This window comes from Schistocerca cancellata, chromosome 4 (genome assembly GCF_023864275.1).
Source record: "Schistocerca cancellata isolate TAMUIC-IGC-003103 chromosome 4, iqSchCanc2.1, whole genome shotgun sequence".
Classification (NCBI taxonomy): Eukaryota; Metazoa; Arthropoda; class Insecta; order Orthoptera; family Acrididae; genus Schistocerca; species Schistocerca cancellata.
The window spans coordinates 425,939,360-425,965,596 of NC_064629.1; the positions used below are offsets into that span (position 1 = coordinate 425,939,360).

The 26,237-nt window shown below is 43.7% G+C and overlaps 1 protein-coding gene across 2 annotated transcripts in view; it reads right to left on the reverse strand.

Moving 5' to 3' along the window:
• LOC126184712 (1-acyl-sn-glycerol-3-phosphate acyltransferase alpha) overlaps positions 1–26,237 on the reverse strand; it is a 683,439-nt gene that overhangs the window by 291,643 nt on the left and 365,559 nt on the right. For both annotated transcript variants that reach the window (XM_049927235.1, XM_049927234.1), the window contains one exon: positions 9,287–9,362. The gene's annotated coding sequence lies outside the window, so the exon portion shown is untranslated. The remainder of the gene's footprint in view (positions 1–9,286; positions 9,363–26,237) is intronic.

Here is a 26,237-nt window from a genome sequence, read left to right on the forward strand (position 1 = left end):
TACAAACTGTACTCGTCGAATGTTAAGAGGAAAGTCATTCACATACATAAGAAAAAGAAGTGGACCCAACATTGAACCCTGTGAGACTCGCTTGTGATTTTACCACAGTCACTAAAATTTTCTACTTTTGTGACATTGTCTGAATTATTCAGCACAACCTTTTGCATTCTGTTAAGTATGATTCAAACCAGCTGCGTGAAAAGCTACCAGTTTCATAGCACTTGAGTTTTTCTGAGAGAGTATCATGATCTACACAATCGGAGGCCTCAGAGATCACAACAAATACCAGTTGGCGAAATATTATTATTTAAGGCTTGTACTATTTGATGAGTGAATGTATAATTAGCAATCTCAATCGAACAGCCTTTCAGGAAAACTAACTGTGATGTGCTTAAATAGACTGTTTCCACTTAAGTGTGCGGCTACTCCTGAGTATATTACTTTTTCGAATATTTTGGAAAAAGATGCCAGGAAGGAAAGTGGACAGTAACTGTTGAAGTCTGTCTTGTTACCTTCCTCATAAAGTCTTTTCTTGATAAAAAACAAAGACTCTTGAATTCTGGTACACTCCGATACGTCACTGATAGTATTAATGATTTGCAGCACAGAGTTACGTGCATGTGTTTTCCTCAAAGCAGTCTTACGTTCAAAGGTTGATAAATCTACAGATACACCGAGTCTGGGCGAAGTTCTTGCTTAAAAATATGCACCCGCCAATCAGAGTGGCAGCCAGTGAGGTCATGTCAGTTCCGCGTCCTTTGGTGGCATCTGTGCGTGGTGACCACATCGGAGACAGCGAGCGATGGAAGAGCGAGCCCGTTGGCGGGAGGTTTAACAGTGCTGCCTGACGAATAGCCGTGTGCGGCGAGGGGCGTGCCGGGTGTGGTCGGCGAAGACGCCGTCGATACCGCAAGGTATTCGGTTCATTACACTGGATAACGTGCAACAAATCTCCGTAAATACGTTTCAGAGAAGAAAAGGACAATAAACGCTGATCACTGAATTCGTGGGCTATATGTGCTGTCCCTTTTGATTTGTGGGGCGAATCCCTCACATGCGAATCTGTGTGTCTTCCTAGGTTTTCCGGTCGTTTTCACTACTGACGTCAAAACACCGACGGCGTGATCAGTGTCTTAAAATCACATGGGATGCATATCAACGAAGTGAACAACACGACTGCTGTCAAGTTCGTTGACATGCATTGTAATAGTTATACTAAAGTATTTCAGTGTTTGATGGATGCTGGCACAGTGATGAAACGCACGTAAGAGTCGTGGTTTTTCATTTTATGTACGGACTTCGCTATCATATGTTAATCACCCCTCCACCCCAAACTGATACGAGAAATACATAATGGTTCATGTCGATATATACATGACATTTTTACTGTGATGCAGGTTGATAACTGGAATTAGCTAGCTGATAAATAATGTCTTTACTTCAAAATAAAAGAACAGCCTATGCAGTGTTCTTTCGATAAATTCACAGTGTCTATGGACACCTACATCAAAATATTATCTCTGCGTGTATCTCTTTGTGACACCACATGCTCCTTGGGCACAAATTATTATCGCCATATCTGGATTCTGGTGATTACGTTTTAACAATCCTTTGAGTCTATCAAAGATATTTCTATGTAACATTATTAATAATACGTAGAGCCGGCCGGTGTGGCCGTGCGGTTAAAGGCGCTTCAGTCCGGAACCGCGTGACCGCTACGGTCGCAGGTTCGAATCCTGCCTCGGGCATGGATGTGTGTGATGTCCTTAGGTTAGTTAGGTTTAATTAGTTCTAAGTTCTAGGCGACTGATGACCTCAGAAGTTGAGTCGCATAGTGCTCAGTGCCAATAATACGTAGAAAACAAGCCAGTCTTTGATAGTAAACTTCTTGAGCTGAATAAAACAAATTCACGATCGAAGATTTCGTGGTGACAAAGTCACCCCCCCCCCCCCAATCGAGTTTATTAATATTAACTATTACACATTTGTTATTTAATGCGTTTAACAAGGGGGAACAGGAGACACCAAATAGACATTACTGATACCATGGCATAGGAGTACCGTCGATAAAGTTTGCGGGTCATGATTTCTAACTTGTGTTTCGTTACATACTGAGGTGACAAAAGTCATGGGATAGCGATATGCACATACATATACAGATGGCGGTAATATTGCTTCACATCGTATAAAAGGACAATACACTGATGGAGCTGTCATTTGTACTCAGGTGATTAATATGAAAAGGTTTAAGACGTGACTATGGCGGCACGATAGGATTTAAAAGTCTTTGAATGCGAAATGGTAGTTGGAGCTAGATGCATGGGACATTCCATTTCGGAAATCGTTAGGGAATTCAATATTCCGAGATCCGCAGTCTCAACAGTGTGCCGAGTATACTAAATTTCAGGCATTACCTCTCACCACGGACAACGCAGTGGCCGACAGCGTTCACGTAACGACCGAGAGCAGCAGCGTTTACGTAGAGTTATCAGTGCTAACAGACAAGCAACATCAAGGTAAGAAAAAAAATGCTCTGAAATTCGTTTCAAACAGCCTGGATACATGATAGTGATTACAGAACCGGGAGACAACGCTCGTTCAGTCAAGAAAAACTAAACACACATGTTATTAAAGAGCATTTACATAAAGAAGAAATAAAACAAGTACCTGAGAGCGAACAAGAGAGATGCGGTGTAATTACGGCACACGGTAGTAGAACAAGGCATATTACCTTAGCAGCGGCATGCAGGCGTCGGTGGTCTGGCTGCAGTCGTAATCCCGAGAGGCTACCGTTATTTTACGTGGTCAGAGCGTCGCAACCAGCGGGCAACAAGGCCGTGGACTGATCGGTAGTATTAGCTCGACCTCATGGTGCCTGTAGTCTCCATAAGGTGTCTAAGCGAGAGACCCATGTAGTAAGGAGACTCAAACGCGTCTTCACTGCAGAAGAAGATCGGTCCGTGTGAGACCGAGCTCTTGCAGTTGAGGTTAATTAACTTCTCGTGTTTCGGAGAAAATGACCGGGTGGGCACAAGGCTCATCTTCTCATGGCCAACCTAGTAGTGCTCATTTGCACAGTTTTGGACAGCCTACAACATTAAGTTAGGTCAGCTAGCACTACCTTCCTCTAAACGTCAGGATCGTTTCTCTGGCGCCTTTCAGGTGTATCCATGCCGAAGGACCGCTCAAACTATGCAGAAAGAGCTCACTTACACTGTGGCGACAGAAGCCTTCCACGATTGCGAAAGTGTTGCCGGTGCAGGATTTTGTACACGAACTGACCTCTCGATTATGTACCACAAATGTTCGATGGGATTCATTTCGGGTGACCTGGATGACCAGATCGAACTCTCCAGAATGTTCTTCAAACTAATCGTGAACGAGTGTGTCGTCTATAAAAATTCCATCGTCGTTTGGGAACATGAAGTCCATGAACGGCTTCAAATGGTCTCCAAGTAGCCGAATGTGACCATTTGCAGTCAGTCATCGGTTCAGTCGGACCAAAGACCCAGTCCATTCAACGTAAACACAACCCACAGAATTATGGAGCCACCACCAGCTTGCACAGGGCCTCGTTGTCAACTTGGGTCCATGGCTTTGTGAGGTGTACGTCACACTCGAACCATACTATCAGCTCTTATCAACTGAAAGCAGGACTCACCTGCCCAGGCCACGGTTTTCCAGTCGTCTAGGGTCCAACCGATATGTTTACGAGCCCAAGTAAGCGCTGCAGACGATGTCATGTCGTTAGCAAAGCCACTCGTCGCCGGTAACGCCAAATTAGGTACACTGTCCTAACGGATGCATTCGTCGTACGTCCTACATTGATTTTTGCGGTTAGTTCACGCAGTGTTGCTTGTCTGTTAGCACTGATAACTCTACGTAAACGCTGCTGCTCTCGGTCGTTAAGTGAACGCTGTCGGCCACTGCGTTGTCCGTGGTGAGAGGTAATGCCTGAAATTTAGTATACTCGGCACACTGCTGAGACTACGGATCTCGGAGTATTGAATTCCCTAACGATTTCCGAAATGGAATGTCCCATGCATCTAGCTCCAACTACCATTCCGCGTTCAAAGTCTGTTAAATCCCGTCGTGCCGCCATAGTCACGTCTTAAACTTTTTGATATGAACCACCTGAGTACAAATGTCAGCCGGCCGGAGTGGCCGAGCGGTTCTAGGCGGTACAGTCTGGAACTGCGCGACCGCTACGGTCGCAGGTTCGAATCCTGCCTCGGGCATGGATGTGTGTGATGTCCTTAGGTTAGTTGGATTTAATTAGTTCTAAGTTCTAAGGGACTGATGACCTCAGAAGTTAAGTCCCATAGTGCTCAGAGCCATTCGAACCATTTTACAAATGTCAGCTCTGCCAATGCACTACCCTGTTATACACATCAGTGTACACCGATGAGCCAAAACCTTATGCCGGCCGGTGTGGCCGTGCGGTTCTAGGGGCTTCAGTTTGGAGCCGCGTGACCGCTACGGTCGCAGGTTCGAATCCTGCCTCGGGCATGGCTGTGTGTGATGTCCTTAGGTTAGTTAGGTTTAAGTAGTTTTAAGTTCTGGGGGACTGATGACCTCAGATGTTGAGTCCCATAGTGCTCAGAGCCATTTGACCCAAAACTTTATGACCACCTGCTTAATAGCGTGTCGTTCCACTTTTCAGAGACAGTACGAAAGAGTTTCTGCTTGGCATGGATTCTACAAGCCCTTGACAGAATTCCAGAAGTATGTGGCACCTGACATCTACACACAAGTGAAGCAATTCCTGCAAATTACGGGATGGTGATTTACAGGCACGCAGCTTTCGTCCGATATGTGTTCCAGTGGGTAGAGATCAGGCACATTTTATAACCAAGACTTCAATGTGAGTTCACTACAATGCTCCTCAAACTACTGTACACGGTTCTGACCTTGTACTACGGACAGTTATCCTGCTGGAAGATGTCATCGCCGTAGGGAGAGACTTCAAACATGCAGCGATGCAGGTGGCCCGCAATAATGTTCTCGTAGTTCAATGCTATCATGATGTCTTCGACTGCCACCACAGTTCCCATGGAAGCACCACTAAAAATAAAGCTATTAAGCGTATCAAGTTGACACTTGATGCAAGGATCGGAAGTCCATAGGCCTACTTATTATCTGTTATGGCTGTACTGGGGTACAATAAAGTTAAAATCATGTCAGAATGATTATCAGTTCCATAATGCACCACTTGTTGTATGAAATGAGGACTGTTAAGCGGAAGAGACTAAATGCCACAAACAAGCAGTTATACCATTTATATCGAGCACTGATCTTAAATTAAATTTTGTTGTAGTAATGTTAATAAATAAGACTTCATAATAGCAGATTCCAGAAGACGGTGCAGTTCTCGTTATTACGTACACGCCCAGCTGCGAGTGAACAGGTTTAGAAACACATTTTGTCTGCTGAGCTGAGCGAGCGAGTTCAGGCCCACGTTTGTGACGTACGCGCCGCGGCCTGTCTTTCTCGTGGGTCTCGACTCAGCCGTTGTGGCGTCACTTGAGGAGCTACTTGGTTGAGTAGTAGCGGCACCGGTCACGAAAACTGACAACGGCCGGGGGTGCTGTGTGCTGACCACACGCCCCTCCGTATCGGCATCCGGTGAGGCCTAAGGCTGAGGATGACACGGCAGCCGGTCGGTACCGTTGGGCCTTCAGAGCCTGTCCGGACGGTGTTTGGTTTTTGGAAGTCCAAAATGTAAGGACACTTAATTAAATTGATGTGTGATGTTTTGTCTAGAAAAGAAGTTATTACTTGGTGTCTGCTAAAATATGCAGAACGATTTTCTGTGTATCCCGGTGAGGAAAATCCCGAAAACGGTATTCGTTACGCTCGGAAGAGGTTTTGGATGCTTTCAATTCTGATGTAATTCCTTTCAGTTTATAATTACTCATTTTCACTGAGACAGCAGTGGTTGTTAGGTATCGTGTGGGCACAGCCAGCCAGATAAAGGGAATCTAACATATCCGAAGAGTTTCCCCAGAACCAGTGACCTACTCTCCCTCAAGAACATCCATTTAGGATGGAAATAGAAAGTTGTGCCAGTAACGATAGCACGTAGTTCCTGGCTGGGACCGTGTCCCTGTATAGGACGCAGCAGGATCACACAGGGTCGCTTTTGTCGGTTTTCTGGAGGTGTCGAAACGTAAAATCTGCGTCGAGAAGTCAGTGTCAACTACAATGGATATCGTGGTAGGCGCCAGGTTGGCAGAAGTCTCTGGAACCGCGCGACGGCTACGGTCGCAGGTTCGAATCCTGCCTCGGGCATGGATGTGTGTGAAGTCCTTAGGTTAGTTAGGTTTAAGTAGTTCTAAGTTCTAGGGGACTGATGACCTCAGATGTTAAGTCCCATAGTGCTCAGAGCCATTTGAACCATTTGCAGAAGTCTTGTACTAAGAGCTGAGTCACTCAGAGGAGTAGTAAGAGCCTCTAGTACACACTGATGAGCCAAAAGCTAGGTCGGATTGAGGAAGGATATCTTGGCTGTACAGAGGCGGGCTGCTAGATCTGTTACCATTGGGTTCGAACAACACGTGGCTGTTGTGAAGATGCTTCGGGAGCTCAAGTGGGAATCCATGGAAGGATGGCGACGTTTTATTCGACAAAGCTTTTGAGAGGATGTAGAGAACCGCTATTTGAGGCTAACTGCCGAACGATTCTGCTTCCGCCAACATACATTGCGCGTAAGGACCGCGAAGATAAGATACGAGAAATTAGGGTTCACGCAGACACATATAGACAGTCGTTTTTCCCTCACTGTATTTACGAGTGGAACGGGGAAGGGAATGACTAGTAGTGGTATATGGTACACTCTGCCACGCACCGTACGGTGGCTTGCGGAGTATCTCTGTAGATGTAGATGTAGACCACCGCTCACCGCGAGGCTAAACGCTCCTGGTGGTGTTGCGGACACGTGACGCAGCAAGGAAAGAATGTAAGCGGAACCGAGACGAATGGGCAGTCATTACAGCGAAGATAAGGGCCGCAAATGCGGAAATCCACTGATACGAGGTGCTATCCAAAATTTTCGGGACTGACGAAAACCTTACCTTTGGACTAATGGTCACCATCACCCATTCGCACGTACACACCGGTCCCAGCGCTTCTGCCACTGGTCACACGTTTTCTGGAAGTCCTGTTCTCTGAGGGTCTTTATCACCGCCAGCGATGCTTCTTGAATCCTCTCTAGAGTGCCGAACCGACTGCCTTTCAACCTGAATTTCAGTTTTGGAAATAGTGCGTAATCGCAAGGTGCCAAATCTGGCGAGTACGGTGGGTCGGGTACAATCACCATGTTGGTTTTTGCCAAAAAGGTCCTGGTGAGCAATGACGTGTAACAGGGCGCGTTGTCGTGATGCAGCAGCCAGATCCCTTGACGCCAAAGTTCGGGCCGTCGTCACAGTAGCACGTGGAGTTCACTGTTTCGTTGAGTGGAACGAATGCTTTGTGCACAATTCCCTTGGTATCAAAGAAAACGATGATTTTGCTCTTCACCTGTTTAGCTTTTTTGGGGTTTGGAGAGCCCGGGCATGCCACTCAAACACACGCGTACGGCTCATGGTTCAAATGGCTCTGACCACTTTGGGACTTAACATCTATGGTCATCAGTCCCCTAGAACTTAGAACTACTTAAACCTAACTAACCTAAGGACGTCAGACAACGTACGGCTCATGCTCTGTCCCCCAAACACTTGTTGAATCATCGCAAGGGTCTCGGCAGCAATTTTCCCGAGATTCACACGAATTTGATACACACGCGCTGTTCTGTTCGCGGATCCATCGTAAAATCTCCACACACCAAACACAGGGTATTATGGAAATCACTGTGGACGTTCAACACGTCCTCCCAGCTGAATGCCACTCCGCACACTGACTCATCAGATATGCAGCTCTCGCCACCTGGTGGTGCAAATGTCTACTACTCCTACTTCCCATATGGCAGCACCAGTCCCGAAAATTTTGGATTCCACCTCTTATAAGCGGTTTTCAAAAAGGTCAGATTGGCGAGAATCTCTGAAATGGCAAAGCTGGTCGCCTGTTGGCGTAGTGCTGTCGTGAGCACCTATGGAAAGTGGTTGAAGGATGGTGAAATAATGAGTAGGCCGTATGTTACTGGATGACCACGTCTCATCAAAGAGGTAGAGGTCGGAGGTAATCCAGGATAGACAGCGGTCTGTGGCAGATCTACTACGGGGGTGCGATGCTGGTGCATTAGAAACGTGTCGCCTGTCGAATGATTCTTATTTCTTGTTACACCAGGTCGATGGTTGGGACCTTACACGCCCTCATCCAGGCGTACAGTAGTTTGAGGAGCATTGTAGTGAACTCACATTGAAGTCTTGGTTATAAAATGTGCCTGATCTCTACCCACTGGAACACATATCGGACGAAAGCTGCGTGCCTGTAAATCACCATCCCGTAATTTGCAGGAATTGCTTCACTTGTGTGTAGATGTCAGGTGCCACATACTTCTGGAATTCTGCGAAACATTCACTGCGCCACAATGCAAGCCGGCAAGGGGAGAATTATGCTAAGAGGTACATTGCGTTGGGCTTCCATGGGTGCCTTATTTCGTCGACATGGAACAACGGAATATAGTATTTCAGGATTTTTTTTCGTTTTGTAAGAGTCATCGCCAATGGAAATTTATCCGAAATTGATGACGTCTTATAATTAATCTTCTCCTTCAGTTCCACCAGTTCAGAAATGGACAGCGGAGTTTAAACTTTCCGTATTTCTTTTGGAAATTATCGACGTAACAAAACGTCCCTAAAATCTAGACACTGATGACAACAATGGGAAAAGGTGACAAGCAGTATTTACCGTTTCGCGCCACAAGCGCACTACAGGAAATATTACACACATTTTCGTGGATTATTAACAACGAGAAAGCTTTGCACATAATAGATGCCACATTTGTAGAACGCTGACCAAAAGGAAATTCAAAAGCGAGGTTCTCAGGAATTTTTGGAGCATTTTAGTAAGATTACAGCAGAAACAAAGCAGTGGGTAGAGCGTCTGTGTCATTGTTTGAGATTCCAGGCATCGACTATGGTGCTTCTAGCGAGTGTTCGCCAAAGCATAAAGAATGGTAGAAAATTAGATGCGGCAGCTTGATGCAATATCGTTATATATGATTTTCCATTCCTTGAATAGCAGGATTTTTGATTAAAAGTAAGATGAAATAATTTACTTGTTTTCTACGTTTACATGTGTTCAAGTATGTCACAGAAGACTTAATAGCTCATAAATGGGTACAAACCTTTCGAAAAGGGTCGTAACGACTCTGAAGTACCCGTAATAATTGTAGTTCCAGCACATCAACCGCCGATGTAAACCTGAAAAAAAGAATGTTGTTTCTGAAAATCACAGACTTACAATTATAGAATATAAAAACTGTAGAAAATTTAAATTTGTGTCAGAACTGGAACCTACTCGAATAACTCAAGTGAGTAAGCAATACCGGCAACTGTCTGATTAACTTCCAGTTCGTCAAAAGTATTTAGTATACACGGGTCCCTAGGAAAGTGAGTGAAACCTGTCATCGTACGCTAAGACAATTGCAGTACAAGAGATATGCATTGTAGAAGACAATACATGTTCTGGTTTCTGAAGACAAAGTTCTGCTGCGTTTTGGATAACAGTTACGAGTACATCACACCGCGTGAGTGAAATGTCGCGGCATATGGGAATGTCCTTCAAAGTTGGAGAACGTGGGACAGCAAGATTCTTCTGAGTAAAACGCCCAAATTGCAAACAGATTCACGTGAAATTCTGGCGGTGTATGGACCAAATGCAGTGTCCAGTCCAGCCGTAGTGAAATGGTGTCAACAAATTGATGAAGGCGCACAGACATCGACCACAGACGACAATTTCTAGGCAGTCGAGGAGCTGATTCACAACAATAGAAGATTTTCCGAAGGTGAGAACCTTCCCACAGCGTTTCTAGAATGGCTCCGTGACCAAAGAGCTGATTTCTTTCATCTAGGAATTGACCCACTGCTAAAATGTTCCGTTGTTTACTGAGACTTGGTGAGTAAAGGAAAAGTAGTATCATGTATGTGTTTCATTTAGAAGTGTACTGTGACATTCAGTAAAAGTTAGTGGGTGGACTTTTCCATTGTCGGGCGCGCAGTCGGGGAGAGTGACATCGTGTCCATCAGTTGATATAAAAGGCCCCAAACGGCAGTGTCAGTACGACAACAGGCAGCGCCACTAGAGTATTACCTACAAGTGCCTGATGCCCAGACGACACGTTCGACAGCTTGTTGCCCAGCTAGACGGGTTCGATAGGGGCCGCATCGTGGGGCTATGGGAGGCTGGATGGTCCTATCGTGGTATTGCGCGCCACATCGGTCGTACGGACTCCAACATTGACCGCTGTTGGCGGCGATGGATATAGGAAAGCACGGATGCACGACATAAAGGATCTGGCCGTCCGGCGTGCACCACAAGGAGGGAGGATCGACGGATTGTCCGCCACGCGCGCACAAATGCAACGGCAACGACATGATACGCACTGTATTATAAAATCTGCCGCGTGGGATTAGCCGAGCGGTCTCAGGCGCTGCATTCATGGACTGTGCGGCTGGTCCCGGTGGAGGTTCGAGCCCTCCCTCGGGCATGGGTGTGTGTGTTTGTCCTTAGGATAATTTAGGTCAAGTAGTGTGTAAGCTTAGGGACTGATGACCTTAGCAGTTAAGTCCCATAAGATTTCACACACATTTGAACATTTGATCAAATCTGTGTAGATTAAGCTGTGTAGATTTGAACTGAAAATTTTGAAATTTTAGCATGTTGTAGAGTCAAGAAGTTAACGATGTGTTGTGGCTTTCAACTTGAGTACTTCAGCCGCAAGCCACATTAGTATGCATCTCCCAGACACGCAGATGTTCGCATCATGTTTTTAAAAACTTCTATTAGTTTTATCTTGCTAGATAGGGCGATACATTTTATTGGGCTCTACTCAGGAAATTCTTTAAAGAATTGAACAGCTCCAAACTTGTTATTAATTTACAAATGAGTTAAAGTGTTAACTATTTGACCTTAAGCAAATAATGATGCTGAAGTTAAACTGTATGAACAGAGAACATGTAGCAAGCAATAAACTTTCTTTCTTTGACCGTTTTGTGGTCGGTATTAGCGAGAGAATGTCACGTAAAAGGTTTAAATTATGTTTAAAGTTTGTTGCAAGTCTCTATATGCAGTCATTCTCAAATAATGGATGAATGAAGTCCAGGTATTTGCGCGCCATCAGTTACGCTGCCTCAAGAAAGACACAGTTTCTAATTGTAATGCTTGTTTTCATGTGTTTAACTTTTAACATAAGCTTATATCCCTTAATGAGTAGATTGTGGCAGAATTTTAAATATCTAAATTCGGTCAATAATTACGAAAATATTGAAAATCAAATTTTTGTTGCCCCCGTAAGCCGTTAGACAAGCAGTCTGCAACTGGTAACGGTTTCCGGGTTTCGGTGTAGTCGCTGGTAATGTAGATTATCTAATCACTGAAAAGTCCCAAACTGAAATGCAAGGATCAGTTATAATGACCGGGAAGGTATATAATTGATAAGAGTCAGCTGCTGCCACAACACAGGTTGAAATATGATGAAGTTATACCACTGGTTAAGAAGGGAGATAAAGAAATAGCATCAAATTTCTGTCCAGTTTCACTTTTGCCAGCATTCTCAGAAATTTTAGAAAAAGTAATGTACAATCGGCTTTATAACCATCTTATCTCAAATAACATACTGTCAAAATCACAGTTCGGATTTCTAAAGGGTTCTGATATTGAGAATGCTATCTACACTTACAATGAAAATGTGCTTAATTCATTAGACAAAAATTGCAGGCAACTGGTATATTTTGTGATCTGTCAAAGGCATTTGACTGCGTAAATCACAATATCCTTTTAAGTAAATTAGAATATTATAGTGTAACAGCAAATGCTGCAAAATGGTTCAAATCTTATATCTCTGGCAGGAAACAAAGGGTGTTATTAGGCAACAGACATGTATTAAGGTATTAGGCATCATCCAACTGGGAACTAATTACAAGTGGGGTCCCACAAGGTTCCATTTTAGGGCCCTTACGTTTTCTTGTGTATGTCAATGACCTTTCATCAGTAACATTACCAGATGCCAAGTTCGTTTTGTTTGCCGTTAATACAAACATTGCAATAAATAGCAAATCAAGTGCAGAGTTTAGTAAGATCGGCTAATAAATATTTGTGGCCATTAATCACTGGTTCCTAGCCAATTCTTTGTCACTAAACTTTGAAAAAACACAGTAAATGCAGTTCAGAACTTGTAAGGGGTGTCCCACGAGTATATGCCTAACATACGATGACAAGCAGATAGAAGAAGTGGACAGTGTTAAATTCTTGGGATTACAGCTTGATAATAAATTCAACTGGGACGAGCACACCACACAACTGCTGAAGCCTCTTAACAAGTCTCTATTTGCAATGCGAATTGTGTCAGACATAGGGGATATAAAAATTAAAAAGTTCGCATACTGTGCTTGCTTTCATTCCATAATGTCATATGGGATTATTTTTTGGGGTAATTCATCAAGTCAAGCTAAAGTATTATAGCAGTTTTATTACATATTTATTACCTTAAAAATAAAAAATAAAGACTTTTTTATTTTAAATTCAGTGCATTAGTGTTTGTAAAATGATTCTTTCATATAGTGTTCATTAAAAAAATGACGATCATTCCACTTGGGACCTGTGGGTTGGTACATTAGCTTATTTGTTTGAGTTGTAAATATTTGTCATGTATTATTGTTTTTCTGACATGTTCTAAATCCTGGAGGACCTCTTCACCACGGATCAATTGGAATGAAAGTAAATCTAATCTAATCTACCAAGAGCAGGGTGATCCAAACGCCGATCATTTCGGTTCACGAAGACTGCCCCGTGGAACTCCTGATACCAGACTTTCCGCACCAAACGTCGGACGACACACACTTAAAAGTAGTTATCGAACAGCTCCAACCCCAGATCCCAACAGAGACAAACTTAGACGACGTAACGAATTTGGGATACAAGCCAGTGTTTCAATACAAACACAGACACAGGGATACAAAACAGCTGTTATCCTTCCCCACCTATCCAGCAACTCTCCCAACGACAGGCAATCAGAGAAAATGAACTGAGAACGCTCCCTTCTGCACATTAGAGTGGTAATAGAAGCATACAATGACAGGGAAGCCGAACGTCAGTATTCGGACGCACCACGAACTACTGCTACATGCAAACACGGTGTGCGAAATGCTCAGGTCAACACCGTTGAAAAGATACTACGAGAGCACTAAGCGAAACATCCACTAGTCACAAGGGCAAAGAGGCACACCTAGCCTCATGGAAGGAGGGTGGGTTCCACCAGAAAAACACATAACCACACAAAGCACCACATTCCAAGACAAGAGGAAAACCACAACAGATGCAGCCAGCATAAACAAATCCCTCAGACCCAGCAGACTTACTGCCACTAAACGCCAAGAGACTGAAACACCTGGACTTCGAAACTGAGAGAATAAGTCAACAATGGGACAAGAATCCGACAGAAACTATACACCCCTGACGCCAGTGCCTCAGACGCATGTAGAATCTGTCACAGGCTCGCCCCAGACATCAAACCAGGACATCTCACACATGAGCGGCCCACTGGGCGCAGCAGTATGAGAAGAGTACAGTGGACTTATTAAATTAAGCGCAGCTGTTCTCAACACTAATCGAAGCACAACCCACAAGACAACCAAGGCAGCATATCTGCTAGAAAGCGTACTAAAAGACATGATTTAACATGGCATACGCAAGAGTCCCAAACGGGCCACTTACCTTTTCTACATCGAACCCAAATTGTACAACAAAGAAGAAAATATAAATACAAACACTCATCTCTGAAGAAACGTCATTTCACTAGCAGCTGGAACCCACCTGATCCCCCGCTCTACTGTATCCGGTTTAGAAATGTAATGACCTGTAGAACAGACAGACCAAAGTCAAGGGTACAGCGGTGTTCATTAGGAACTCAGTTGTCAATGACGCTGTTGAATAGCTAGTCTTGTGGCACGTTGAAGCCACACTGGTAACCATAAATACAGGAGGCAGTGTAGTGGTGGTTGGGATGGCTTACCTAATCCCAAACAGACATACAAGAGGAAGACCTAATAAAATCTCTCTCACAGACTTGAAAGTACTGCTAGCTGGTAAACAGAATGCAAAGCATCCAGCGTGTAGCCTCGCACCACAAACCCAAAGTGAGAGAACCTATTATAGGGATGGGAGACGTAATGCAATTTGTGGTCAGTGACTGTGGGTTCGCAGCTCACCGCCCAGGCTTGTTAGAAGTGGCCCTAACGAAAAATATATCAAAAGACACTGCAATAGGAACCTTAAATGCTTTATGTTCAGATCACAACAATGTACTAATGCAAACGTGAAGAGTTCGCCAACAATCAGATTTTCCGAGACCAGATAACATTAGAAACTGGGACCAATACAAGAGACACGGAGCAAATTGCATCCGGCCAGACGCTGACTTCTCCATGACGGCAAAAGTTGACAAAGAAATAAACAATATCACAATCACAATTCAGACCAACTTACGCAACGCTACCACATAGACGCCAAAAGAAAACAATTGACAAGAACTTCCCCACTAACTAGGGAAGCTATGAATCCTGCCTCGGGCATGGATGTGTGTGATGTGCTTGGGTTAGTTAGGTTTAAGTAGTTCTAAGTTCTAGGGGACTGATGACCTCAGATGTTAAGTCCCATAGTGCTCAGAGCCATTTGAACCATTTTTTGGATAGTATTTCCTTTGCTAGTATGAACTTGTCTTACAGAGTTGGTGTGACGACGAAGTTGCAGTTTTCCGGCGAGGCACCAGAAAGGAGCCTACAGTAGGAAGTAGTACGGGGAACAACTTTCCGCAGTATGTTTCAGATGACAGGACCGTATGTGTTGCCACTGTAAAGTGTGAAGCAAAGGTGAAGTCGCAGTTGGACAACTAGAACTCCACAAACACCGAGAGACAGAAGAATTGGACCAAAAAAAATAAAATAAAAAAATCCGTAAAATAGAGGGTACGCATAGTGCCCTGTCACAGAAAATCTCGCCGCATCCCCACAGCCTCGTACAATAGTATTTGCTGTTCGTCCAGTAACAGTTCTTTTTTGTCATTTAAAAATGTTTATATCTTCAATAAAGTTAATTTTAACGCCATGGAGGTTTTCTCTGTAAATTTTAAGGCCCTTTTTAACATCAGTTAGTCGCAAGTCATCGAAACAACTAAGCGGTTCAAGCGATTGGAGAAAGGTGCAGGTTGTTTCCTCTTTCAAGAAGTGTCGTTAGACAGATGCGTTTTTCTCGAAGGCGATTTACCTTTATCCATGTGGCATCTGCTGTGGCTTGGGCTCCGCAGTCGCACTCTCTACCTTTTAGTGGAAAATTTCCTGTTTGCAGCTTCGAACTGAAAGCAATAATATTGTTTATATCATGCCTATATGTTTCTGTTGTGTGCCGGTAATAATAGATCATAAAATTTTATATTTTTTGGGATTATCTTTTTATGGTCCTTTTCCTACTTTTATGTTTAGAGTGTGCCTTTTCATCATGTTTTCTGGCAAGTTTCCTGGAACGTTATCATGCATTCTTTAATGTTTAAAGCATTTATACAAGCCTGTGTGAGCCTGCCAGAGTGGCCGAGCGGTTCTAGGCGCTACAGTCCGGAGCCGCGCAGCTGCTATGGTCGCAGGTTAGAATCCTGCCTCGGGCATGTATGTGTGTGATGTCCTTAGGTTAGTTAGGTTTAAGTAGTACTAAGTTCTAGGGGACTGATGACCTCAGAAGTTAAGTCCCTTAGTGCTCAGAGCCATTTGAACCATTTGAACCAAGCCCATGTGCTTACTCTCTCCTGCGGAGTTCAGCAATGCCAGGTTTTCAGCTTCCATCGATAAGCACAACGCAGGTAAGACTTTCCCAACCAGTATATCACCACGTCTTACTGCATAGCACAGTCCTATGGAGTGTCGTGACAGTGTTAGAAGACTCATGTTGCATGTTAAAGTGACATTCAACGTCAATAACGGCAGCTTACCAGTAATTAGAGCAAATAGTACACCCTCGAACAGTACTTACCTTACTCTTCCCAATTATTAAGAGCAATAGTAGGAACAAGCTAGCCAGTTGGTCAGAACAATGAATGCACAGCCTAAGTAGATAGTGATTCAGATATTTTATTTCATTTTTTCGATGGAGAGATTCAAAATGTTCAAATGGCTCTGAGCACTATGGAACTTAACATCTGAGGTCATCTGTCCCCTAGAACTACTTAAATCTAACTAACCTAAGGACATCACCGAGCGAGGTGGCGCAGTGGTTAGACACTGGACTCGCATTCGGGAGGACGACGGTTCAATCCCGCGTCCGGCCATCCTGATTTAGGTTTTCCGTGATTTCCCTAAATCGCTCCAGGCAAATGCCGGGATGGTTCCTTTCAAAAGGGCACGGCCGACTTCCTTCCCCGTCCTTCCCTCATCCGATGAGACCGATGACCTCGCTGTCTGGTCTCCTTCCCCAAACCAACCAACCAACCTAAGGACATCACACACATCCATGCCCGAGGCAGGATTCGAACCTGCGACCATAGCGGTCGCGCAGTTCCAGACTGAAGCGTCTAGAACCGCTCGGCCACACCGGCCGGCCGATGGAGAGATTTATTATTCGTAAACTCTACTATTTCCTTACTATGACAATCATGCTCACAAAATTCAACTCTAACGGCTATTTTTACTGTCTCCGCCAATGTTTTAATCTTGGTCCGGTAAATGAACATAAATCGCTGTGCACAAGATCTGTTAACGGATAAATTACTGTAATATAATTTTGTTAGATGTTACCTCCTCATATTGTATAGAGGTGAAATATGTTTTCAGAAGTCTTGAGTACCTATTGTTGGATAGGGACCTCGCAATTGAGCAATGCTACGGATTCCACGCGACCTTAAACTGGTCCTGTTATAACTATATGTAATATGTACACATTTATGCTCAAAACCTCACATCGTGATGTGAAGTGTAGGGTATTTGGTGTACAACTAACATTTCCCTTTTTCAAATGGTTCAAATGGCTCTGAGCACTATGGGACTTAACATCTATGGTCATCAGTCCCCTAGAACTACTTAAACCTAACTAACCTAAGGACAGCACACAACACCCAGCCATCACGAGGCAGAGAAAATCCCTGACCCCGCCGGGAATCGAACCCGGGAACCCGGGCGTGGGAAGCGAGAACGCTACCGCACGACCACGAGATGCGGGCATTTCCCTTTTTCTTGTTACATTCGCGAACAGGTTATGCCTCAAATTCCACGAATGTTACGGTCATGATCACTTCGTGAGATGTCTATGGAATGAAATACTAGATTATTGGTTTGTTTATAGAATGTCCGCTCTAGGGATTTTAACAGTAAACGCCTACATGATGTAATACGCCTATACAGGGCTATTACAAATGATTGAAGCGATTTCATAAATTCACTGTAGCTCCATTCATTGACATATGATCACGACACACTACAGATACGTAGAAAAACTCATTAAGTTTTGTTCGACTGAAGCCGCACTTCAGGTTTCTGCCGCCAGAGCGCTCGAGAGCGCAGTGAGACAAAATGGCGACAGGAGCCGAGAAAGCGTATGTCGTGCTTGAAATGCACTCACTTCAGTCAGTCATAACAGTGCAACGACACTTCAGGACGAAGTTCAACAAAGATCCAGCAACTGATAACTCCATTCGGCGATGGTATGCGCAGTTTAAAGCTTCTGGATGCCTCTGTAAGGGGAAATCAACTGGTCGGCCTGCAGTGAGCGAAGAAACGGTTGAACGCGTGCGGGCAAGTTTCACGCATAGTGATGTGAAAGATTCAGTGTTTAAACCTCCTCTACCAAGAAACGTGCCAGAACTGCGAGCTCGCATCAACAATGCTTTCGAACTCAATGATGGGGACATGCTGCGCCGAATGTGAGAGGAACTTGATTATTGGCTTGATGTCTGCGGAATCACTAAAGGGGCACATATCGAACATTTGTGAATGCCTAAAAAAACTTTTTGAGCTTTTGTATGGTTGTGCAAAGCATTGTGAAAATATCTCAAATAATAAAGTTATTGTAGAGCTGTGAAATCGCTTCAATCATTTGTAATAACCCTGTATTACCTGTCATTTGAGTCGGATGATATCTTCGTGATGCTTTCGCGCTTCCTAAATTAACCCCAGTCTGGCATCAGGATTACCTATAACTAGTTTTATGCGGTCGTTCCCGTTTCAGACTCTCCGAACGTGTATACTATTTGATCAAGAGTATACGGACACGTAAGAGTGCACAGTAATATGAAGCTTGAACTTTGCCGGCGACACTTTAAATGACGTGTCTGAATGTCAGTGGAGGAATGGCTGCCCATTCTTTTTCAACAGCCAAAGCCAGAGAAGACAGTGAAGTTGGACGGTGGGGTCTGGAGAGAAGGAGACGTTCTAATTATTCCCAAAGGTGCCATTTGGCTCTGGTCGGAACTCTGGTCAGGTCTATCCATTGCCTCACAGATGCTGCTTTACGACAGCTGATACAATTATCGTCTCTGAACTGTTCCTCAGCTATACAATGCTGTAAAAGCTATATCCTTCCGCATTGAGCTTTTCCTTAAGCGCAATAAGGGATCACATCCTAACGATGAAGAATACAACGTACCGTAACATCACCTCCCCCGTCTTTACTGTTGGCTCTACACATGACGGCATTAACCTAACCCAGGACCTTCCATCGTACAGCCGCGATGTATAGAGTCATTAATTACTGCAGACTAATCGTTTCGATTCATCCACTGTTGTCAAGTGGCGTCGCTGTTTACATCACCTCAAGCGTCGCTTATAGCATCGACTGATAAATGTGTGCCTTATTAGGAGCTGTTCGACCATTGTCCCCCATTCTCTTTTACTCCCTACGCACAATCATTGTGCCAGATGTACTGCTGCTAGAACTTTGGAACTCACAAGAGATCCCTTCCGTTAATTTCTATGCGGTGTTTTATAACCACCGTCCGGATTATTCGACGGTCCCTGTCCGTCAGTATATGAGCTCTGCGTGGCTTTGGTTTAGCTGTGGTTGTTCCTTCACGTTTCTACTTCACAGCCACATCACCAACACGCACCTTGTAGTCAGAAAGGGTTCAAATGTCCTTGACGGATTTGTTGGTCAGGTGACATCCAGCGACTCGTCCACGTTCGAAGTCATTAAGCCGATTTGAGCGACCTATCCTGCTGTTTCTTCAACTCTACTGACTACACAATACTCCCTGCTTTCTTTCATACAGGTTAGTCCGGCTCTCGTGACATCTAGTGACCAATTCCGCCTTACATTGGTGTGTGCGGGTATTTTTGATCAGATATTCTACTTATAGGTGTCTAAAGGTTGTGGCGATTTCCAGTGAGTAATCTCCAGTCGTGTAATCTAATTGTAAGGGGTCCTTCCGAAAATTTATGCATCACACGTTCCACTATTTTATTTTGAGGGACAACATCTAGTTCCCGTACCGAGCGTCTGAACACTGCAGGTCTTCTTGCATTTTACTACAATATTCTGATGTAACATCGCTGTATGTACAAGGGTATTATCGGCGGGCAACTTCACGAAACTTCCGACGTGATCCACCAAATAATTTTTATACAAGGGGCAGTCAAATAAAAATGAGCAGATGGAAAAAAGTAAGATAACTGTCTACTATTTCAAATGTAATCGCTGTAACTGCTAATACGTTTATTCCGCTGTGAGGCAAGACGTACGGGCCCTGTAACTCTCCGTTGAGATACTCCCGAAACTACATTTACATCTGATGATTTCGCCCCGTGAAGAACGAAGTATTCAACTCTACCTGCTAGTAAATCTTGAATCCGTTCACAAAGCTGGGCCAATATTCCATCAGCTCGTGGTTTTATCCTCTAGATGACAGTGCAGAGATGTGTCGAACACCTTAAGGAAGTCAAAGATCATGGAAACAGGTTTAAATTGCCATAAACACTGCCACACACCGTCAGGTGGCTTGCGGAGTATGGATGTAGATGTAGATGTAGAAGTTAGTGAATGTTCGGTACAAAACATTCAAGACAAGCGCAGCAAGTTTTTCACGAGTAACTATGTAGTAGATCGACGTATTTCAGCAGAGAACGTGCTATAATACGCAACTTTCCTGCCCCTATATTTGCCTCTAACATTTTAAATGAATTACAATTTTTGCAGCCTTTTATCTTTAATCAAACCACGGTTTCTGTTCCACACATTATTAGACGTTCATTACTGGGGGAGAAAATCACAACGTGTATCTATATTCGTATTGCATTCACGTCTCGTGTTAAAGTCTCGAGATTTCGAAATTTTCCATTATCAATATACAACAGATTCTTTTAATGAGCGTTCATTATTCGAAAGACACAATCTGAGAGCTGGGTAACTTGCTTATGTCGTTAGAGAGACAGCAGACATAGGTTTCACTATTACGCCTACGAAGATGCCGCAACACCATAATCGCATCCACGGTCTGCCAGTTTATCTTCATTACAAACGACGAAAGCAACCTTTAAAATCACGTGTTTATAACGCCTCTATAATATCCGTATAATAACCGGCCGTGTGGCCGAGCGGTTCTAGGCGCTTCAGTCTGGAACCGCGCGACCGCTACGGTCGCAGGTTCGAATCCTGCCTCGGGCATGGATGTGTGTGATGTCCTTACGTTAGTTAGGTTTAAGTAGTTCTAAGTTCTAGGGGACTGGTGACCTCAGATGTTGAGTCCCATAGTGCTCAGAGCCATTTTTTTTATCCGTATAATATTTGCAACATTTTATACTCTTCGATATAAAGTAGTCTGTATTGACACTATTTTAGAATCTTAGTTCGTAAACTACTACAGATGGGACAATGCGAGTACATTGCGAAATAATTGTAGACAAATAAGCTGTGAGGGGCAGGGATCATTCTGTATCCGATGTATCAGGGACAGCACGTTTGAGATAATAAAACAAACCAAATAACATTACATGAATCTGAGCTCAAAAATGTGCATTAATGACCGAAAGATACTGAAATCTCCGTCCAGCCACAAGGATCTAAAATTTCCTTGGTTTACCTCATTGAAGGGAAATGCTGATGTTCTTTCAACATGACAGACTCGTTACCTCTTTCATGCTTGTCCGATGAGCACTCCATCTCTAACGACATAGCTGAATATAGGACGTTATAAACCGTGACATTCTTTCCAGTTTGGGCTGACGTAGTCTAATCAAGTTCCTCACATTGGATTTCACATACAGACAGAAAAACGGGACGAAGGACTGTAATTTATAACATGTATAGGTTAAAATAATGCATGACCAACACATCTAAATGAAGTTGTACAACTTAATAGCGAAGCCATAAAATCAGTGGATACTTTTTTCGTTGTGGTTAAAGACAATGACTGAACAGACAATACAAACAGCAGAGTTCCAAATGGTTATGCAAGTAGATTCCACAATAAGCTTCTGATGTCCATGAAACGGGAAGTTTTCAATCAGTATGTGTCACCAATTTTGACTTACGGCAGTCAGACAAGAATTTTAGCTTGTAAAATACTCAAAACTTGAGGATTGACCAAGTAAGCGAGCAATGGAAAGATGGATGTTAAGACAATGGGTGAGACAAGGTAACAGACAAATGGACCAGGGATGAGATTGGGGCAAAGAAGTAATTATGATTGAAATGGGTATGAAATGGGGGTGGGCAGGACACGCGCTCCGGCAAAAGGACTGTAGATGGATCGAGGAAGTTCTTCGGTGGATTACAAGGGATGAAAACACTGAAATGACAGCCTTACGTGAGGTGGATACATGACATTAGAAAAAATGCCGGAGCTACGTGGATGCTTATAGCTGAAGGCTGAATGCAAGGAAAATCTAAGGGAGTCTGTTATCCAGCCGTGGCTGCCGAATGTTTGGTGTGATTCGACAATGGTGATGGTAACAATTTTACAACAGGGAAGAGAGAGAATATCTATTATATCCCACTTTCTTTGGTATTATTTTTTTCTGTAGTTTCTAGAGAAAGGGAACCGTAAAAGAGCCCAGTGAGATATCTCAGTACATAGAATTTATTGACAGATTCATAGTTAAAGCAATGCCCAATTTATGTATTTATGGTTTTGCATATGTGGAATGTGGAGGACTGAATGATAAGTTAAGGCTATTGGCATCTTTTCTGATTTAACAAACGCATTACCTAGCGAGGTGGCGCAGTGGCTAGCACACTAGTCTCGCATTCGAGAGGACGACGGTTCCAGATGGTTCAAATGGCTCTGAGTACTATGGGACTTAACTTCTGAAGTCATCAGTCCCCTAGAACTTAGAAGTACTTAAACCTAACTAACCTAACGACATCACACACATCCGTGCCCAAGGCAGGATTCGAACCTGCGACCGTAGCGGTCGCGCGGTTCCAGACTGTAGCGCCTAGTACCGCTCGGCCACTCCGGCCGGCGACGGTTCCAAACAAGCGTCTGGCCATCCTGAGCTAGGTTTTCCGTGATTTCCGTAAATTGCTTCAGGAAAATGCCGGGATGGTTCCTTTGAAAGGGCACGGCTGGCTTCCTTCCCCATCCTTCCCTAATCCGATGGGCCCGGTGACCTCGCTGATTGGTCTCCCCCTACAAATCAACCAACCAACCAACAAAATCATTACGTTGTGTGGACCACCCCATTCTTTTGCACCAGTTAGATAGGGAGCGCTTGCATAAAGGACATTTTCGTGTAAAATAACTACACCAATCTTTTCAGAGTTTTTACTTTATTACTCTACGAGTAACTGGTCATCTTCTGACATAACTTTATATTACAGGCATTTCTTGTTAAAATGTGTGCTCTGATGCATTTTGGTAATTTCGGTTTACGCCTTTAGTATTGAAATGTTCTTGCACACCTGACTAATTATTAATTATTTAAGGACATGTGACTAACGTTAAATATGCAGACCCAACAGACTGATAACGAATGCACATGCGCAACGGACTGGTATCTGACTATAATGAATATACATTTGGCTATAGTGAATATTCAAACGTAATTGAGTTAATTTTCTGTTATTTAACTGAAATTGCACATAGGGATAATGTTTCTGACTGCATAGAAGACATATCTACCATCTGCTCTATTTTTCTGTATCGAACCACACTCTGATCGTACTAGCAGCTCTGTGGAATTAGCGGACAATTGGTACTTACTTGCGATCTGGATCACAGAGCACTTCATACCAGAACATAAACCTTAAAGAGAGCGACGCTGTGCTATGCCTTGTAACTCGTAGTTGTGAAATGGATTAACTTGGTCCTGACGACATGTTTGCCAAAAATTTCGCATCATCTAGTGCAAATCATCTTATACTAACTCTTTGGACATTATGATAGCTTAATATTCACACAGGAAGTCTGTCTGAATAAAAAACGAATCGAAGCTGCGAAAATAGACAGCATGTGACGAACAAGTTCGAAACAAAATCTTCAGTAGAGGTTAATAAAACTCAAGAGGACGAAAATCGGGTTGCATTATTTGCACTCAGCAAAATTTATATTAGAGTTACTTTAAAATAAAAGCACACTTCTTCATCGCATCTCACGCATTGGTCGCCCCAGGACAGAGAATTAAAGGACTCTAACCAAAACTGACGTAGTTTATTTTTACTTAATTTATGTATTCAAAAAATCGAATTAACAACATAATTTACACGATACATAATGTACAGACTGTATTAAAAACAAAATTAACAATATAGTTTACACAATACATATTTTCATCACGTGGGATTCCACAGCCGCATATTTGTTAAAAGAAATTTTGAAGCTCTCCATCTCCGCTGTTTGTGACAAGTATTCACTTTATTACATCCGTAACGATTACCCAGCTGTGTAAGATTAATAAAGTGAATACTTGTCAAAAAACCAGCCCAGGTGGAAAATTGCAAAATGTCTTTCAAAGACACGTGATGTACAGAGAGTACTATAAGGCGACCCTTCAGACTCTGTCGTGTTCCACACAGATTTGCTTCAACGGCTCTGTTTCCCAAAATAAAATAAAAGTAAAAACACTATCAAGCTGACTCAAATAACAATAACACCCGATACCGTATGAGAGAAATCACTCTTATTACCTTGTAAAAGCCACACGGAGACTAGCGTCATTAAATATTACCTGATAAGACAAAGGGTCTCTGCAGTGATTTACGAGGTTACTACGCATTGCGACATAACAAATTCCCAAATACACTGAAGAGCCAAAGAAACTGGTTCACCTGCCTAATATCGTGTAGGGCCCCCGCGAGCACACAGAAGTGCCGCAACACGACGTGGCATGGATTCGACTAATGTCTGAAGTAAGATACTGCTGGAGGAAATTGACACCATGAATACTGCAGGGCTGTCCATAAATCCGTAAGACTACGAAGAGGTGGAGATCTCTTCTGCAGAGCACGTTTCAAGGCATTCAAGATATGTTCAGTAATGTTCATGTCTGGGGAGTTTGGTGGCCAGCGGAAGTGGTTCAAATGGTTCAAATGGCTCTGAGCACTATGGGACTTAACTTATAAGGTCATCAGTCCCCTAGAACTTAGAACTACTTAAACCTAACTAACCTAAGGACATCACACACATCCATGCCCGAGGCAGGATTCGAACCTGCGACCGTAGTGGTCGCGCGGTTCCAGACTGTAGCGCCTTTAACCGCTTGGCCACCCCGGCCGGCTGCGATAGTGATACAGGTGATAAGAGAGTATGCTTACGTACGTGCCACCTGTCAGAGTCGTATCTAGAAGTATCAGGGGTCCCATATCACTTCAGCTGCATACGCTCCACACCATTACAGAGACTCCACCGGCTTGAACAGTGCCTTGCTGACACACAGGATCCATGGAGTCATGAGGTTGTCTCCACACCCTTACACATCCATCCGCTCGATACAATTTGAAACGAGACTCATCCGACCGGGCAACATGTGTCCAGTCATCAACAGTCCAATGTCGGTGTTGACGGGCCCAGGCAGGGCGTAAAGCTTTGAGTCGTGCAGTCATCAAGGGTACACGAGTGGGCCTTCGGTTCCGAAAGCTCATATCGATGGTGTTTCGATGAATGATTCGCATCCTGACTCTTATTGATTGCCCAGCACCGAAATCTGCAGCAATTTTCGTAAGAGTTGCACTTATGTCTCCTTGAACGATTCTCTTCAGTCGTCCTTGGTCCCGTTCTAGCACGATCTTTTTCCGGCAGCAGCAAGGTCGGTGATCTGATGTTTTACCGGATTTCTGGAATTACGGTACACTCGTGGAATGGTTGAACGGAAAAATCCCCAGTTCATCGCTACCTCCGCCGACTATAACACAACGTTCAAACTCACTAAAATCTTGATAACCTGATATTGTAGCAGCAGTAAACGATCTAACAACTGCGTTGGACACTTGTTATCCCATAAAGGCGTTGCCGACCGCAGCTCCGTATTCAACCTGTTTACATATCTCTGCATTTGAATACGCATGCCTATAAAAAAAAAAAAATGGCTCCAAGCACTATGGGACTTAACATCTGAGGTCATCAGTCCCCTAGACTTAGAATTACTTAAAACTAACTAACCTAAGGACATGACACACGCCCATGCCCGAGGCAGGATTCGACCCTGCGACCGCAGCAGCCGCATGGTTCCAGACTGAAGTGCCTAGAACCGCTCGGCCGCCGCGGCCGGCACGCATGCCTATCCTAGTTCCTTTGGCGCTTCAGTGTACTTAAATTATGCGACAATGGGGTGAACAGCAATCTGCGCCTCTTGCTGATGATGCTGTGTTGCACGGGAAGGTGTCGCTGAGTGACTGTAGGAAGATACGAAATGATTTAGACAAAATTTCTTGTTGGTATGATGAATGGTAGCGTAGAAAAATGTAAGCTAATTCAGATTATTAGGAAAAAAAATCCCATAATGTTCGAATACAGCATTAGTAGTGTGCTTCTTGAGACAGTCGCATCAATTAAATACCTAGACGTAACGTTATAAACTGACAGGAAATGGAACGAGCACGTAAGGACTGTGTTAGAGAAGACGAATGGTCGACTTCGGTTTATTGGGAGAATTTTGGTATTGTGTGGTTCA